Here is a 5,531-nt window from a genome sequence, read left to right as displayed (position 1 = left end):
AGCCGCGCCTTCGCAGGTTGCGGCGGAGAGAAGGACGGGGGCCCAGACCCAGGGTTGCAGTTGCTGTGTGGCCGCCAGCCGGTCCCCGGGCCTCTCTGGGCCTGTTGCTTCTTCTCTGCTGAGGGCAGCGAGATTGCGGGCAGAGCAGTGTCGCTAAGGTCCCTACAGCCCAGAATCGCGTGGTTCTCAGCCTTTGTTTTTGGAAGGAACCCTTTGGATGCGTGGGGACAGCTGCAGTCTGGACACAGGGGGACAGCACCTCCTTCTGTGCCCATTGGGCTCTCAGGCCAAAGGGCGCCTTCCAGGCAAAGGGCGCGTGTTCAGCGGTGACTGGCACGGTGGTGGCTGGCCGCTGAGCGCCCGGCATGTCACCTGCCGGCAGAGAGTCCTACCCGTGCAGAAACCCAGCCCACAGGGCCTCCCCAGCAGGAGCGGTGGGCATCAGGCCCGGAGGAGCTCGTGGGCTGTTCTCGTCATGCGCGCGAGGAGAGCGCTTCCGTCAGGAAGCAGCGCCTGCCTGCGGCCCCACGCCGGGCCAGGGCCTTGGCAGCTGCTGAGGCTCCGGCTGCCACTCGCCCACACGGTGAACGCCTGGAGCAGATACACAGTAAACACCGATTTAGTGATGGTGAACAAAGGCAAGTGACGGTCTCTTAAATACTGACTTCCCTCTGAGATTAAGAGCCAGGTGAAAGGTGCCTCCTGGGCTGGCGTCTTGCAGTGGAGCTGCGAGCCTCTCCCAGGCGGGCCTCGCTCATTCACTGAACAAAAATTCGTCCTTGGCACCAGCTAAAATGTTGGCATGGTGTTGCATTCAATCATGCATTCCTATTTTTTAACTATTTTTATTAAATCCATTAAGCCAACCAATTGCCAGAATTACTAGATTAAAATGTGTAATATACAATTAGAGCAAATGTCAAGAAATGCAAAACCTAGGCAGGATTCCTCACAAATATTCCACGATTGTGAGTCACTCTTTAGTAGATCTTTCTTTTCCTCCAAAGGAAGACCACACTTCAGAAGAAGAGAATTTTACAGTCAATTTATATAATATAAATATGTAAATTTGCCACCTTCTGAGGACATATATAAACACATAACTGGTCTCTTTATCAATGCCTCTAAGAAATAATTCCTCCAGAATAGGCAGAATTAGCCTTATAGCAAAGTCAGTTTTAAAAGAAGACATGCCACTATTTATGGATTATAACTTATTAATTATATTTTATATAAATAGAAATGCTTTCAATATCAAGATTACAAGTCAAGTATATGCTGAGTCTCTCCTCATCTGTATATCAAATCCTGAAAGGATAGGGGAAAAAAATAGCAAACGTGAGGAGAGAAACAAGGAGCAGGGATTCTCAGAGTTTGCCCACATGAGGAACCCCGAGAGACCAGAGGAAAGATGCAGGGCCGCTCCAACGCTGGTCCAGAGCGCTCGGGAGCAAGCAACCACAGGGGGACCTCCACGCCCAGAGGTGAGGACAGCAGGGCGGGCACCCGAGGGGACACCAACCAGGTGTGCGCTGGGGCCCCCAGCAGAAGCAGCTGGGCTGTCCACCTCCTCCTGGCCCGCCCACCTCCTCCTGGCCCTCATCCAGGCAGGCAGAGCAGGGACGAGGCAGAACTGGGGTTGGGGGCAGAAGTGGAGAAAGCAGATACAGAGGCCCCTCTCAGCAGCATGACCTGCCCACCACCTGCCCCCCGACCACTGAGGCTGACCTAGGAATCAAGCCCAGAAGAAAAGTCTTCGACATTTCCCTGAGCAGGCTGTACACGGGAAGGTGTCTGCACAGGAATGTCTACTGCAGACACGAGCAGAGCTGATGCCTGAGGAAGCAGAGCTGGTGGCGCTACCTGAGGAGAACATTAACACAGCAGGATACATGGCGTCCAAACCAAGAAGGCGGAGTGAGGAAAGAGAACCAAACAGGAGCACTGAAAATTGAGAGCATAACTGTTGAAATTTAAAAATTCAATCTATGTTTTGAATTTTAGAGTGGACACAACGACAGTGTGAATAATGAGCCATGAAAGGAGGCTGAGGGATTTTTCCAGAATGTCTGAAATCTAGATAGTATAAAAGTTAAAAGACATGAAAGGGAGATGAGACGCATGTTCACGCAGGCTCTCCAAGGAAACAATGGAGAAATTACAGAGAAAGCATTATATGAAGAAACAATTCTTGAGAATTTCCTGACAATAAGTTAGTTCTTAGTGCCTATCAAATGCTAAGCAGTATAAATAGGTTTCACTTACCCCTTGATGCTCTGGAGAGAAGTATCAGAACACGAAATATAAGAGAAATCCTCAAAGCTACAGAAAAAATCCTATTTTCCACAAGAAGCAAAAATCATCTACAATCAGATTACTATCATTCCTGGATACATGAAGGAAAATGGAGTAATGTTTTCAAAGCGCTGAAGGACGAGAATTTTGAACCTGGAATTGTGAATCTAGCCAACCTATCATCCAATGAAGGTTAAGAAAAAAAATCTTTCAGACTCACTAGGAATCAGAAGGCTACTCCCCACAGGCTCTTTTTCATGAACTGCTAGAGAATGCGCTCAAATAAGAAGAAAAATTAATCCAACAGAAGCAATGAGATATAAAGTTTTATTAATAAATAAATTAATAAAATGCATCAGTACCTAAATATGTTATCTTTAAAAACTTTAAAAAATACTTCTAGCACAAAATAAAATATTTACAAACTTTTAAAAACAATAATCTGAAACTAAAATCCCAGACGGTGAACAGGGCAGTAACAGATTGATGCATGTGGAGGGAATTATGATTATGCTAATTTTCTTATTTTCCCTCTGGGGAGAATTTAAATACTTATTACTTTAGAAATTTTTAGAAAAAAACTACGTATTTGTTTTAATAATATAAAGGTAAAAACTAAAAGAATAGAAGTACTCTATGACTTTAAAACCTACAGAAGAATAAAATTAAAAAGGAAACTAGATCAATATACAAAAAGGAGAGAAAAAACAAAGAAAAAAGTAAAGAAAAAACATAGTAGATAGAAGATATTATAAGATGGCTGAATTAAGCACAAATATTTCTGAAATCATAAAAACTGTAAACTGGATCAATCAGTCAGTTAAGGAACATGCCTCACTGTAAATAAGAAAAAAGCAAGCTAGATATATACATTTATTATAACAAGCTCAAACAAAAGCAAAAAAGAGAAAATAAAGGAATAGGAAATATTACCAAAATGGAATCCGGACAGCACTATTAATACCAGGCAAAATAGAATTTAAGATGAAAAGCATTAAAAAGTACAAAAAGGAGTATTTCTGAAAGATTGAAGGAAGATACACCCAGAAGATAGGATTGTGAGCATGTTGGCAGGTAGCGTTGAAATCCGCCCAGCAAGACCTGAACTAACGACCGGATTCCTGACGATCACGGTCGTGGGAGCGGGGTGGGGGTTGGGTGCGGTCCACAGACTTCTCGGGAGCCGAGAGATGAACCAGGGAAATACGGGAGGAGGTCAGCGGTTTGAACCACTTGACTGATCAGCTTGATGTACTAACTGACACCTACGCGGAGAGACACAGAGCACGACGCCCCAGAACACAGGCATAAGAATCCCTGTGGAGGGCGCTGCGCACGAGTGATCACAGAGGGCATCCGGGACGTACCCCACGCAGTCCACGTTATAAATACCACGTGCTCTGACCTCCACCGCTGACTTTGGGAATCAACAGCAAAAAGACATCTTCAAATGCTACTCATCTCGAAATGTGAGGCCACGGGTCGGAGTGGAAAGTTCACGCCCCTGGGTGGTTCCCGGTGCTGAGATGGGCGTGGAGTGCAGCGCGCCCACCTGGGTCAGTCCCGGTGGAGGAGGAGGGTAGGGGCAGTAGACCCTGCAGAGCTGGGCCGGCCACACACTCAGGAGTCCGCCCGCCCCCGTGTCCAAGGGAGGCTCGAGAGCTCCTGAAGTGCTGAGAGCACAGCCTGAGGGGAGGGTCTGGGCGGCGTCTCCCCAGGCCCACCAGAACCCACAGGCCCAGGAAAGCACGGGAGCAGGTGGCACTGGCCCCTCGCTCAGCCTGCGGCCCCTCGGGGATCCCTCTTCACCACGTGCCTGAGGCAGAGAGAGACGCAGCCTGGGGCGTGCAGACGGCTCTGGTGAGACGCCCCTCTGCGTGGGAGAGAAGACCCCTCTTGCCGGATGTAAGAAGAGCCTCCGGGTGGTGTCAGCTTCACCTGAGGCCATGCCCTTCTTGGGCAGCCCAAACCCAGTGACTGGGGGGGGACAACGGCTTGGCCATTTCAGCCCCCCAGAGAGCAGCTTTCCCATGGCGTAGACCCCGGTGGCCTTGGGTCCAGCCCTGCTTCTCTCCTTCTTCCTCAGGTGTTAACCCCTAATAAACAGCCTGCACCCCAAACATCATGGTATTTGTTTCTGGATGCCCTGCGACACCCCAGGGGGGACCACTGACCGTGCAGGTGCTGGCTGAGAGCCAGCGCGGAGGGCGTCCTGCCTGAGGGGAGCCAGACACCAGCTGTGACCCTGTGTCCAGCTGCAGAAGCAAGGACTGCGGTGAATATGGTTATTTCCTCCTCACTCTGATACAAATTTGTCTCCATACATATTTGCCATTTTCTCCTTTCTTTCCCCCATTTCTCACTATGCAGTGTAAGTGGCGTTAATAGTGATTAAGGAGACATCTCAATGCTCAAGTCGCAGGCTGTCAAAGGGGAGCATGGCCCTGAAGAGGAAGGAAGGTCACCCAGATCGACCTTCGGGTGCTGTGCCCTCCCTGGGGGAGAGGGTCGGCATGCTTATGGTCGAACCTTCCTGATTTGGAAGGTAAATATAGTCCAAGAGGTCTGTGTGGTTGCTGGGTCCACACTGAGTGGACTTTGGTGGTTTGCACTGGGTCGGCTGGGAGCTGGCAAAAAGGAACTTGCAGGAGCTGTGAAGGCAGAAGAGGAGCAGCCGCCGTGGCCCTGAGGGTCGTCGGGTCAGAGGCGGAGATGGACAGAGCAGGGGGGCCGGAGGCTCCAGCTGTCCTCACCCTTCCTCTCAGCGTCCAGCAACTCTTCCCAGCCGCTAACCCCAAGCCCAGCGCCGGATGTTTGGCTGCGCACCGCACGGAAGCACAGCCTCCTCGGGTCTCCCTGGGTGTCCCCTTGATCCACAGTGGCCGGACACGCTCAGCTTCTCAGACCAACAGGTTGTGGCATCCTCTGATCCCCTTTTCCCTTCTAGACTGGTTCCCTCAGCTCTGCCACAGTCCCCACAACACATGCCTCATCCAAGGACACTGATTAGCGACCTGCTCCTCTCACGGAACCCATACTGAGGCACCAACACATAATTATTGATTTTCGAGATTGGATGGCACTGTGCTAGGTGCTGGGTACTCACAGCCCAGCTAGATGATATATCTATCCTTATTACGTCATATAATAAATTGTCATTTATTATGTCCATGGTCCAAAGCATCTGCCGTTATTACTTCTACGAAGCACTCCTTTTGCTATTACTCGAATTGTCC

This window comes from Eubalaena glacialis, chromosome 12 (assembly GCF_028564815.1).
Source record: "Eubalaena glacialis isolate mEubGla1 chromosome 12, mEubGla1.1.hap2.+ XY, whole genome shotgun sequence".
NCBI classification, from domain to species: domain Eukaryota; kingdom Metazoa; phylum Chordata; class Mammalia; order Artiodactyla; family Balaenidae; genus Eubalaena; species Eubalaena glacialis.
The sequence above is the reverse complement of the archived record's forward strand: the minus strand, read 5'-3'. Positions refer to the sequence as shown.